This window comes from Pongo abelii, chromosome 16 (genome assembly GCF_028885655.2).
Source record: "Pongo abelii isolate AG06213 chromosome 16, NHGRI_mPonAbe1-v2.0_pri, whole genome shotgun sequence".
In the NCBI taxonomy this organism is placed as follows: domain Eukaryota; kingdom Metazoa; phylum Chordata; class Mammalia; order Primates; family Hominidae; genus Pongo; species Pongo abelii.
The window spans coordinates 31,568,881-31,582,777 of NC_072001.2; the positions used below are offsets into that span (position 1 = coordinate 31,568,881).

Genomic DNA, 13,897 nt, shown 5'->3' on the forward strand with positions numbered 1-13,897 from the left:
GTGTATGTGGCAAAATATAAAGTGAGTTGTCTATTTAATAAGAAATTCTTTTGCTAAACGGACCTCAAAAGAAATGCTTGAAGCTCCCAGCACTCACTCTGCCCTTCGGGGACAGAATTTGCCCTTCACCCACAGCAGGCCCTTGTGTGTGTGCTTGCTGAACAAATCCATGAGACTATGCAGTTTTCTTCTACCAGTTTTCATCTGTGAAATCTCATTCATCCTGCAAGACCCATTTCAAACGCAGCTTTGAATCCAAAAATGACTTTCTGTGGAAATGAATGGTGCACATGTGTGTTTGTTCCAGCCTTCTGTCAGCTCTTGGAGGCAGGGACCTGGCCCTATTCCCATGTGTATCTCTGGAATGCTGAGCCCACAGTGCAGGTAATACCTTGCAGAGTGAAAGAGGGCATTTGAGATCCCCTGTGAGACTCACTCAGAGTGGACGTGCTGCACGACCCCTTGCTGGTGACTGGACCTTTCTGTGTGGTGGCTTCTCCAAAGAGGGGACACCAAGCCCTTGGTGCAGGGCCATGACAAGGACTTAAGGAGGTTTGTATGAAGGGGCCTAATGCAGGGTTTGCATGCAGTAGATGCTTCTAATGTACCAGCTCCTAGTTCTTGCTCACTCTTTTTCCATCGTTTCGCTTAAAGCTCTTACCTAGAACTTCACCACCATTGAGGACCACAGAACCATTTTTTCTTCCCAATGAAGAAATAGTTTCAAGACAATTCTGAAGATCTCAGGTCTCAAAGAGGTTATGTGCCTTAAGACCCTCGGCTTGTCAGAGGGGAGACCTCCGTGGAACATGGTCTATTGCAAAGGACCAGCTTTCTTCAGTATCTGAAATATGTTTTTGTTATACTATCCTTGAATGGTGTTTTTGATTTTCTGTTCTAGTCTATGATTTCATCTTTGTTTTAAATTTGAATTTGAGTTTAAGGCTCTTCATCATCATATCTGATTGAAATATAAGATGACAAATCGAGGGAAAATCAGGTTGCCACATAATCTAGCACAATTATTTGCACATGTATGCTTACAATATCAGTACCTCTCTAACCCTAGAGCATACTAGAGTTTGTAAGAGAAAAAACAAGCAGAGCTGACTGTGTTTTGGATTGGTAATGAAATGGCATCAAGGAGTCTTCCAGCAGACAGCCTTGTAGGCCTTCCTGGGGTCACCATTGTGTCCCCCGTTGCCTATGAGGTTTCTTCTTCCACAGCCCACCCTGTGTAAATGCCTGGCCTTCGTTCTGATAGCTGTGTGCTGTGTGTTCAGACCTGTACTCCTTCAAAATACCTCAGAAAATATGGAAGTATTTCTAAGGCCTTCCATTCAAAGAAGAGGCATAAGCGCTCTGTAATTGTTTAGTAAAATTTTTTTGTTTATACTTCTCGTGTCTTATGGCAATAAATCTATTTTAATGCTTTTGCACAGCTTGGCTAGCCAATGGTTCAGTTATCTGTTGCTTTGCAAGAAACTTTGTGGATTGTTGATCATTCTCCCTCTTGGTTCTGTGAGTGGGCAGTTCTCCCTCGGGTCTCTCTTGGGGCTGCAGTCTGATGACGTTAGGGCTGGACTCACGGGAATGCCCAGTGGGGCTGTACGCCCAAGACGGCTTTTTCACATGCAGCTTGGCGCCTCAGCTGGGTGGCCGGGCCAGCTGAGGCCATCTCCTACGTGACTAACACACTTCCTCCTAGGAAGGCCTCTCCGGGTGGTTACGTCTCTCCCATGGCAAGCTTTCCAAGAGGCGCAGGTGGCAGCAGCAAGTCTCAGAAGGCCAATGGCTTCGCTTCTCCGACGTTCACGGAGAGGGGGCTACACGGGCAAATCGTAGCAGGTTTTGCCCACGAGGGCACGGTGGGAGTGAGGGGAGCTGGAAGGAGATGTCATTTTTGGAGATCAGCTACCACAGCCGGAAAAACCAACTGTATATATTTTCCCATTTTATAACGTTTTCACGTTTATTAATATGTCTAATTTTATAGTTACTCTTACAATTTTTGAGGTCTCTTTTATCTCACTTCCTGCTTTGCATACGTTTTTAGAACTGTATGGGTAATATCCCAAAAGTTGGTTAAATGAGCCTTGAGTTGCTGACAGAGGCTTCTGTTACCGTCTCTGAGTGAGTGTTCAGTGCTGTCTTTAGAGGAGTATCTTTCCTTTCCTTTGTCCAGTGAGAACACAGCGGAGTATTCAGAGCTTGCCTCTGGGAAATGCCTCCTCCCTGCTCCTCCAGCTAGCGTTGAGGAGGTGGCTAGAGGAGGGAAGCCCTCTGTGTTCTGGGGCTGGCCGCCAGTTCCCTCGTGACCTTGGGCCAGTGATCACACATGCTCGGCCTCGGTTTCCTCTCTTTGAATATATCAGTCAGCTTGTTAGCTTTATTAATATCCTTTATCTTCTCTTCTCTTTGCATTGGCCCTCTGTTTAAAATTGGTCTTTCTAGTCCATAAGCAGGTGTAAGAGATAAGGTGCTGTCTTGCAGCAGGCTCCTGGGAGCACAGGTTGTGTTACTGAGGCAGAATCGTTAGTCTTCCTAACATCCCTGCAGGGACAGTTCTCCTGACAGGAATTGATAAGGGCACGTTATGTAAAATCTAGAGGGCAAGCCTTTCCCTTTTAGGTCAACACTCACCCGCAAGCTAAAAAGGCTAATCAACAGAAGCATTTTCTGTGTTCATTCCAGAGAATTTCCCAGGGGCACAATAAATCTAGCCTGCCTGTTTACAGGAACATTGTTATTTAACAAGCTAGTTTCCAACCTTAAGAGTTTTCGGTTTCATCAGATCTAACCCAGCTTGCTAAATGCCTGACATTCATTATTGTCTGCTCCGGTTCCTCTATGTATTATAAGATAATTTTGCATACTTAATATAAAGATAGTTTTTACACACAGGGCTAACCTTAAATTTATTAGAAAACTATTCTAAACTCTTGGATCCCTTTCTCTTTTTTTTCTTAACCATTTACCTATGATTCCATCTTGTCTTTAACCTGCCCACTAGTACTTCTAGCTAGCTAGTTGATCTGATTTACACATTCAGTCATTTATTTGTTCATCCATCTAATGTTATTTTGAACCCCTGCTCTGGGCTATATAAATGTGATATTAGAAAGAGGAAAGGGACAGGCACAGTGGCTCACGCCTGTAATCCCAGCACTTTGTGAGGCCGGGCGGGGGGTGGGGGTGGTGGATTGCCTGAGGTCAGGAGTTCGAGACCAGTCTGGCCAACATGGTGAAACCCTGTCTGTACTAAAAATACAAAAAAATTAGCCAGACGTGGTGGTGGGCACTTATAATCCCAGCTACTCGGGAGGCTGAGGCAGGAGAATCGCTTGAACCAGGGAGGAGGAGGTTGCAGTGAGCCGAGATCGCGCCACTGCACTCCAGCCTGGGCAGCAGAGCAAGACTCCATCTCAAAAAAAAAAAATAAAATAAAAATAAGAAAGGGGAAAGGATATCGTTCTGCCTTCAAGATGCTGGAGTCTAGTGAGGAGGCACAGACCTTGGCAGGTGGAACAGGGCAGTGGGTGATGCCGTGTCTGTAAGGTGCCTGTCTGATTTGGCTTCAAGGGACTGATAAGTCGGCTCAGCAGTCACATCGTGGGGTGTGGGGTTTAACCCTGACCACAGTAGGAAGGATGAACTTGGGATTGCATTACTTCTTCTGGAACCTGGACCTCAGTGCAGAACCTTGGGTAGTGGGAGTTTAGGATAAATTATTTATGGCTCAGGGATTGCTGAGATACATGTTTTCTAAATTTTGATAAACATTGCCAAATCTCTCAGAGATGTCACGTCTAACACACACTCCCTTCAGTAGTATCTCAGCAAATGTTTTCCCAGGCCTTCCCCAGAGTTTTGCCAGTGTGATGGATAAAATAAACAGTATCTGTCTAAATTAAGGAAGTCAGCCCTTTGTAGCTGTGTTGAAATATTTTTCCTGTTTGTTGTTCGTTTGAGTGTTGTGTCCTGCATAGAAAGAGACCATGCCCCTTTGAGATTACTCACACATTCACTGTTCACCCTCCGTTTCTCTTATGGCTTCATTTTTACATTTGGAAAACTTGATTCATCTGAAATTAATTTTGGTATAAGGAGTGAGATCGGAATCTGGCTTTATTTTTCTCAGATGGTTACCTAGTTGCATGAAACACATTTATTAAGCAATCTCTTTTCTTGAAATGCTGCCTTTATAATAATATAATATACCTTTTTTGTATACCTTTATAGTAAATGAAATTCCCTTATATATTTTTAATTTGTTGTTGTGATCCATTGAGTTGTGTCGATTATTTCTTCTCCAGTTCCACACTTTTAATATGGAAGCTTCAGAATGTGAAGATTTATTATCTGTCTGCTAGGGCCAGTTTCTACTCATTATTATTCTTTTCAGATTTTGCCTGTGCCAAAACCTTTCTTTTCAAAGTTTTGCAAACTTTGTTAGCAGTAGCAAAATCTTTCTCTTGTGTCCCCAGAACTGATCTTTAAGGGAAGTTTCATCAAACTTAAAACTTGGGCTATTTTGCTTAGAGGGTTCATTTTCTTAAGAAATATGGGAACCCAGTGGATACCAGTGCCATTCATGATCTAACTGTTTCATTCTCTTGGTTTATTTTTTCCTTCCCTTTCTTCCTTTCCATAAATATTTATTTGACATTATGTGGTAGACACTGTGCTTGACTTGGGGATGGAAAGGAGAACTCAACAGTCCTGGTTCATTTATGTCATAGTGAGCTTAGCCTTGGCCTCCAGAACGCTGAGAGCCACAGAGGCATGCATGGGCCAGTGTTAGAGCTCACGTGTAGATTCTATATGAAGCCACAACACTGAAAAGGGAAAGAAGCCTCCTCAGCTCCTGTTTCTGTATTTTATCCTAAGCTTTTGCACAACCATTGAGCAGAGTTAGCCACCTCCTAACTGACCAGTTATTTTTAATGCCCGGAAAATTACAAAGAGGGAATTTGGAGCTATTGCCGCTAATCCTCTGCTCATTTTTTCCTTTTGAGAGAGGGTCTCACTGTGTCACCCATGCTGAGTGCAATGGCACAAAACATGACTGTAACTTTGAACTTACAGGCTCAAACGATCGTTCCACCTCAGCCTCTGAGTAGCTGGGATTATAGGTGCATACCACCACGCCCAGCTGATATATTTTTTTTTTTTTTTGAGACAGAATCTTAATCTGTCACCCAAGCTGGAGTGCAGTGGTGTGATCTCAGCTCACTGCAACCTCTGCCTCCTGAGCTCAAGCCATCCTCCCACCTCAGCCTCCCGAGTAGCTGGGACTACTGGCATGCACCACCACGCCCGGCTAATTTTTGTACTTTTTGTAGAGATAAGGTCTTGCTGTGTTGTCCAGGCTGGTCTGGAACTCCTGGGCTGAAGCAGTCTGCCTACCTTGGCCTCTCAAAATGCTGGAATTACAGGCATGAACCACTGCGTCCAGCCTTAATTTTTAAAATGTTTTGCAGGGACAGGGTCTCACTGTGTTGCCCAGGCTGGTCTTAAACTCCTGACCTCAAGCTACCCTCTTACCATGGCCTCCCAAAGCCTCCCAGAGTGCTGGGATTACAGGCATGAGCCCCCATGCCCAGCCAATTCTTCTTTAAAATATTTTTAAAACAAATTTTTTACACACTGAGATAATTTTTAAGAGAATATACACACCCAAGGAGCTCATAGAGAGTTGAGAACTGTATTAAAAGCTCCCACATAGTGGCAAGGGAAAGAAATACTTCCCCTGACATAGCACACATGGGCCATGTTGGAGCCAGCAAGGCCCAATGTGAAAGTAAGACAGGAAGCAAGTTACCTTCTTCCAGGGAGGGCTGCTTTTACTTGAACAGACAGTTTTACTGTTTTGCCCTTGTTGCCTTTTGTGATGGTTATGACCTTATCAAAACTATAAATAATTCATTTTTTTCAGTTGATTTCTTGCTCATAAAGTGCCATTTGCTTTGACAGTTAAATGATTTCTAATATTAGCCACAAACAGCATGTCTGGTCTGAGTCTCGCTCAACGTCGATGGGTTGAATTTTCTTGTGTCCAGGAATGTTCTTGCATCAGTCAGAAATTGCTCTTTCCACCTTTTACATTTTATGTACTACATAATTTATCTTATTTGTCTGAAATAAATGTCTTAAGTCCAGTTCAATGGATTCTGCAGGAGAACACAGAGAACGCAGAAACAACTAGAAGCATAGGCATCTTTGAGTACCCACGTGAATGAAACTGGAACTGAGTGAAGACGCGCTCAGGCTCAGGCTCAGTCTGAGTATCTTTCTGAGTGCTCAGGGTGACGGTGGCTCTTGTGGGTCCTTGTGTGCTGGGGGCCATCCCGCTGTCTTCCTGGTTGTCTCAGGTCAGGGCGGCCCCTGGAAAGAGCCTGCAGATCTCCTTCTCCAGGTTCCTGACAGCTCGGTCTCCAGCCAGAAGGCCTCGTTATTTTTTATTAAACATACCTTACCCCTTCAGTTAATTTGTTGTTGTGAAAGACAAATTACATTTTTTAATGGATCAAAAACACCAGAATACTTTCCAGACATTCCAGGGTATTATTTTCTGATGTGACATTTGACTTACATAAAAGCAGCCTGTTTATTTTCTGCTTAAATATACAGTAAGGACAGCTTTTGTGATATAGTAAATAAGATCCCACACAAATTCCACATGACATACTGTGTGGGGAGTTCACATAATAAAATGAAGAATGCTGCCTGTTTGTTTTCCAATGAGTGTGGAGTTTTCATCCTTCTCTGTATCTGCCAAAGCCATGTTCAAATACAGAAATGCTGTATTCAGGCAGACTGATTAAAAATGGACATTTTTCTTCATAAACAAAACACACTCTTTATTGCAACCATCCTTTATGTTTCAGTAAGGATGAAGACAAGCTGTAAATATAGTTAATGACTTAAGCTAATGCTAAATTTGTGACGGAAAAATGTGTTGAAATTTGGGTGGGTGTTGCCAGAAGGAACAAGAATGCGGGGAGCAGGACCAGGTGACATGGGGTAAAGTCATGCCAGACATAAACGCAAATTTCAAAGAAAAGATTTAACAGAGAATTAATATGCTGCTATTTTTGAAAAGGAGAAGGTGCCATATCACTGAAAGAAAAAGAAAAAATGCTTAAAGCTGCATTTACATCAAAGTTTATGTCAGCTGTATGTTTCCTTTCTTCCAAGTGCCCAAGATGAAAGTATGCCTTTCAGATTGTTAATTGCAGATTTATTTCTGTCTCATTACAATCAAGGGCAGAAAGCTTCTCTTAAATAGCTTGTGTTCCCTGTCTCCTAGCACAGCGCCTGGCGATTTGAATTGATCTCAATAAAACTGGGTACATGTTTCTCTTAAACACTCTACTTCTATTTCTTTAGCTTTTCAGCTTGTCTAACTCACCCCTCACTTTTCCACATTCACCTCGCTTTATGTAACTTTTTTCTCCAGCCAGCTTTTAATGGACCCTCTGGTTCATTTGATATTTGTCATGGTGTCCAGTCCAGACCCCCGCACATTGCTCAGTGCATGCCCATCTTTGCTAGGCCTCCTTGCTCCAAGGCTCCTCAGGAGAGTAGTATTCCTCTGGATGCATGTGAGAGCTTTTCAGATGTTCTGCATATTTATGCACATGAATGCAGTTCACTCATTTGACCAAAATTTGTTAAAATAATTTTTACAAATCAAAAATGCACTTCTTCGGAACTTGATCATATTCTAAACTCCCCTAGGGTCTTGGAGATATGGCAACTTTTCTTCCTTGTAAAAATCACTCTGGATAAGTTAAAAGAAGCAGCCCTTTATGTTGAGAAGAGTATTATTTTGAGGTTGCAGTGGGCCTGGCAGGGTAAAATTTTTAGCAATGTGGAGTGGAATAAACTGCAGAGTTTACATTAACATTTGTAAGAATCACCGGCTGCATTCTCCATGCTCTTAGGCTTTAAAATGGTGCTGTTTGTTAATATCTTCGTGGCATTTGCTACTGTCAGTAACTGCTGAAAGAGTAATTCTCATCTTATCAGAAGGATTGGTGTTGATTTGTGTAGCTAAAACCAAGAAAAACAGTCTATTCTTGTCCTTGAATAGTTTCCTGGTCCTGTTACAGATTGCTTATCCTGTTAAAATTCACTTGTAGATTTCCAACTCAAGCAAATTATAAAGCTTTTGGCTCACAGGAACGTTCGTGGTTTCTTGAACCTTCAAATCAAAGAATTGGGAGGGTGCTCTTAGTGTGTCACTCCCACAGAAGAAGAAAATTTAGCTGTACATTTGCCTTTTATTATCAATCAATATGTTTTAATTTTAGAAAACAGTTTTGCCAACAGAATATAGGTGTTTATAAAGCAAAACACTTAAAATAAATAGTAGCATACAAATGTTCACCCTCAGTACTCAGGCCAAGAAAAAAGCGTGCCAAGTATAAAGGATTTGTAGGACAGAAAACCCCCCACGTAGCTAACTGATAAGAAAGGTGGAGATAGTGATAAGACAGACAGGAACTGGAAGCCTGTTCCTGCCAGGCCCACAACATGCCAGCACCACAAAAAAGACCCGGAAATGTGCAGAGGTCAACTTCCAGGTTCCTTCCTCTACTGCCCTTTTTCCTCTTATATGGGTGAGATCCCTTTGCAATTAAACCCGGCCCAGATGCCTGCAGGTAACTGGAGCTGAAAAGAGCTAATAGATAACAGTGTTGACGTAGGAAACCTGTACAGTTCTCAGTAAGCCCCTGCCATGGGTTAGGAACTTTGTTAAGCTCTTGGATTACTAAGCTAAATGAGATGCGCAGTCCCCACCCTCTAGGAACTTACACTCTGAATAAAGACTTGAGTGAATGAAGTTCAAAAGAAAACAAAATATTGTCTTGGAACTAGGGTGCAGCTTTTTTTTTTTTAATTTGAGACAGAGTCTTGCACTGTTGCCTGGGCTGGAGTGCAATGGCGTGATCTCAGCTCAATGCAATGCAACCTCCGACTCCCGGGTTCACCCAATTCTCTTGCCTCAGCCTCCCAAGTAGCTGGGATTACAGGCACACACCACCACACCCAGCTTTTTTTTTTTTTTTTTTTTGTATTTTTAGTAGAGACGGGGTTTCACTATGTTGGCCAGACTGGTCTCAAACTCCTCACCTTGTGATCCACCCACCTCAGCTTCCCAAAGTGCTGGGATTACAGGTGTGAGCCACCACGCTTGGCTGGGTACAACTTTTTAATTTTGAGAAATATAAATCTTTTGAAAGATACCAGTTTAAGACAAAAGTAATACTGTATCATTGGCTAGCACCAGAATCCTCAAACAACTTTGGGAAGTTGAAGCCTATGGTTTAAAAGAACCTTTGCTTCCTAGAGAATTGGAAGGTCTACTTTACAAAGCTTCAGCAGGAAAGAAAACACAGCTCCCAAGACATTTTAAAAGACTATGTACTTTTGTTATTTCCATGAGAGGCCATGAACCAGGAGTGCAAACTGTTCAGAGTAGCAAGTTCAGCAAAAGCTTTATCATCATTCTGGGGGATGGGGTGTGGGTTAGGCACATTGAAGTCCAGAGATGAACATCACCCTGTGTTCTCTACCACCAAAGAGCAGCACTGCCAGCCCACTTTCTAAATGGTGCTGAGAGTACATGTGCTCTTCTCTGTCTACATCATCACTGCCTTAGTTTAGGCATAGGCTGCAACTGAAATGCTTACCAGGGCCAGGCTGGTAACATAAATGGGTGCCTCTGCCTGGGCGAGCCTAAAGAGGGAGTGTTGTGGTTGTGACACTCCAGAGAGAGCTTGCCTCTGCCTCCTCCCCAATCAGGAATTCAAGATGCTTTAAAAACACTGTTCTAGCCAAACAACACATATCTGCCAGCCACATCTGAGAACTCGTTGTGGGCTGAGAACTCTGTTTTTAGGCTCTTGTCATGACCTTTTCCAAGAATCACCTAAACCCTTCCTCCAGCCTCTACCTCCTCCTGCAAACCATTGTCCATATTGCAAGCAATCAGATTTATTTATTTATTTATTATTATTATTATTTTTTTTTTTTTTTTTGAGACAAAGTCTCGCTTTGTCGCCCAGGCTGGAGTGCAGTGGCACGGTCTGGGCTCACTGCAACATCCACTTTCTGGGTTCAAGCGATTCTCCTGCCTTAGCCTCCCGAGTAGCTGGCATTACAGGCGCCCACCACCACACCCAGCTAATTTTTGTGTTTTTAGTACAGATGGGGGTTTCACCATGTTGGCCAGGCTGGTCTCGAACTCCTGACCTCAGGCAATCTGCCCACCTCGGCCTCCCAAAGTGCTGGGATTATAGGCATGAGCTACCGTGTCCAGACAAGCAATCAGATTTCTAAAGCACAGATCTGGTGGTGTCATTGCCTTGTTATAAAAACTGATCACCAGCTGGGCACGGTGGCTCACGCCTGTAATCCCAGAACTTTGGGAGGCCGAGGCGGGCGGATCACGAGGTCAGGAGATGGAGACCATCCTGGCTAACACGGTGAAACCCTGTCTCTATTAAAAATACAAAAAAATTAGCCAGGCATGGTGGCAGGCACCTGTAGTCCCAGCTACACAGGAGGCTGAGGCAGGAGAATGGTATGAACCCGGGAGGCAAAGCTTGCAGTGAGCCAAGATCGCACCACTACACTCCAGCCTGGGTGACAGAGCGAGACTCTGTCTCAAAAAAAAAAAAAAAAGAAAAAACCTATTGCCTACCTCCCAAGGGCAAATGCAGCCTGGTATTTGGCTCCAAGTCTGCTTCAGCTTTGGCTCCCATCACTCCCCTTTCCTTTTGCCTCAACTTAAGATCTTGCCACATGTGCACTTCCCATAACATTCCAGCTGAGAGGCTTTTGTATATGAGGGTTTTTTGTTTGTTTGTTTTGCCTAGAATCATCCTCCCTGGTGAATCTTAGCTTAAATCACCAGGCAGTTAAGCAGTCTTTTCTCTATGATTTCACCCCTACTTTGTATATTTCTGTGATTAGTCCTGAACATCCCATGTTGTACTGTTTACCTCTCTCACTGGACTTAGAAATTCTGAAGAACAGAAACAAAAAGTTTTCTCTTTCTCTGTATGTTCTTTTTTTGTTGTTATCATTATTGATTTGGTATATCTTCTTTCAGACGTATTTTCTTTTATTCTCAACACAAAGTAATTTTAACATGATCTTTCTGGGCCAAAATTTTCTTATGTGTAAAATGAAGATGTTGGACTAGGATTCAGTGCTTCTTAACTAAAGAATTCAATAGATGATGCTGGGACAGTGTATATCCACCTGTAAAGGAATGAAGTTGGACCCCTTCCTCATACTATACACAAAAATTAACTCAAAATGGATCATAGACCTAAACATAAGAGCTAAAACTATAAGACTTTCAGAAGAAAACACAGGAGTAAGTCTCCGTGACCTTGGATTAGGGAATGGTTGCTTAGATATGACACCAAAAACATAAGTGACAAAAGAAAAAAATACGTACAATCAGCTTCATCAATATTTAAAACTTTTGTGCTTTAAATGATACCATCAGTAAAGAGAAAAGGCATTCTTGGTATTCCCTAATCTCCCCCCACCACAAAATAAATAAATTGAAAAGACAACCCACAGTGTGGGAGAAAACGTTTGCAAATCCTATATCTGAAAAGGGTCTAATATCCAGAATATATAAATAACTCTTATGAATCAACAAAAAAAGACAAGCCAATTAAAAAGTGGCAAAGGGCTTGAGTAGACATATCTCCAAAGACAACATACAAATAGATAATAAGCACATGAAAAGATGGCAGTATCACTGAATCCCATTTATGCCTAGTGTTCCACTACTGGAATGCTAAACCTGTGGGAGTTATTTATATCCTGCTGCTCAAGGTCATCACCAAGGTCTGATTTTTCACACATGTCTGCAATTCAAAAAATTGCAACCTCCCGCATAAATAGGTTAATCATCAGGAAATGCAAATCAAAATCACAATGAGATACCACTTCACATCCACTAAGATGGCTGTAATCAAAAAGAAGAGCAATAATAAGTGCTGGCAAGAATGTAGAGAAATTGGGACCCTCATGTGAGCTGGTGGGAATGTAAAATAGTGTCGTTGCTGTGGAAAATAATTTGCAGTTCCTGAGCAGTTTGCAGATCTATGTTAAACATAGAGTTGTCATATGAACCAGCAATTTCATTCCTAAGGGTATATACCCAAGAGAATTGAAAACATATGTCCACACAAAATGCGTACATGTATATTCACAGCATTACAGGCATACCTGAGATATTGCAGGTTCCATTCCAAAACATCATAATAAAGCAAATGTTGTGTTTTGCAATAATGTGAATCACACAGTTCTTTTGGTTTCTCAGTCTATATAAAAGTTATGATTACACTATAGTGTAGTCTATTAAGTGTGCAGTAACATTACATGTAAGAAGAATAATGTACATACCTTAATTTTAAAATTTTGCTAAGAAACGCTAACAAGGTGAGTACAAGACATTAGAAAAATGGTGCCTGTCGACTTGCTAGATACAGGGTTGCCATAAACCTTCCATTTAAGAAACTCAGTGTCTGCAAAGCTCATTAAATCAAAGCACAACAAAATGAGGTATGCCTGCATTTCCTAATAACCAAAAGATAGAAACAGCCTAATTGTTCATCAGCTGAAAAAAACAGACAAACAAAATGTAGTATATCCATAGTATATCCATACAATAGAATACTGTTCACCCATAAAAAGTAATGAAGTATTAATACATGTGATACCACATGGGGGAACCTTGAAAACTCAGGGTAAATGAAGGAAGTGAGTAACAAAAGGCCACATATTGTAGCATTCCATTTATATGAAATGTTCAGAATGAGCAAATTTGTAGAAACAGAAAGTAGAGTAATGATTGCCAGGGACTAGGGAGTTGAGGGGGTGATCCTAGGGCAAGGGCGAAGTGTCTTCTAGGTTTTTAAGTATAACTGTGCAAATCCGAGGGTGCCTCTGGACTACTTGAGGACGGAATGCACAGCATAGGTGTCCTGTAATTACTTTCTGCTCCCTGGAACCAGGGAACAGGAGTGCAGAAGGGGAGGTGCAATAACACTTAAACAGTGAAACAGGATTCCAGGGGGAGGGAAAGAAAGCACTTACTCCTGAGTCAGAGTTTGGGATGTGGTCAGGTCTGGCAGCAGACTCTGGGCTCTGACTCCCAGACAATCCACCAAAAACTCTAGGCAGAAGGTCTGGACATTCCTGCCCCTTGAATAGAGGTAGCCCCAGTAAGAAGGCAGAGAGGTTGACAGTCAATGTGGAGGCCCCCACGCACAGCTCCTGTTTGAGGAATTGGCTTTGAACCCGGTTCCTCAGAGCTGTTGGGTTTCACAGCAGCACAAGGCCTCCTTTTTCCTTTTCTCCCCTCTTTCACTTTTATCCTGAGTATACACAGGAGATTTCATTTGAGGGAAACATCCCGGTTCCTAAAATATCTGAAAATCATGGAGGTGATTCAGGAATTACACATAAATGCTATGGTGCCTTCCAGTCAAGGGATACTAACAGCATTAATGAAGAGAATTCTCTAGAGAGCAAGAACAATTCTCGGAAGAAGCTGCTTGTATTTTCAACTTAGAGTTTGTGGAAAGCTACCTGTGATGGAGAGGACCAGGCTGAGAAGGCAAAGGAAGCTGGACCCCTATTTACTTCCTCCAGCCACTCCCCAACCCAGATTACCTCCAGAGAACCACGATAGCTCTGAGGAACCCGGTTTCACAGCCACTTCCTGACAGGAGCTGTGGGTGGGAGCCCCCACGTTGACTGTCAGCCTCTCTGCCTTCTTACCGGGGCCACCTCTGTGCATGGGGCGGGAAGTCCCATCCCTGTTGCCTAGAGTTTCTGGTAGATTGCTGCGGGATCA

General features: G+C 42.6%; 1 protein-coding gene across 6 annotated transcripts in view; it reads left to right on the top strand.

Annotated features, from left to right (window-relative positions):
• Positions 1-13,897, top strand: part of TJP1 (tight junction protein 1) — a 267,513-nt gene that overhangs the window by 95,301 nt on the left and 158,315 nt on the right. The window lies entirely within an intron of this gene.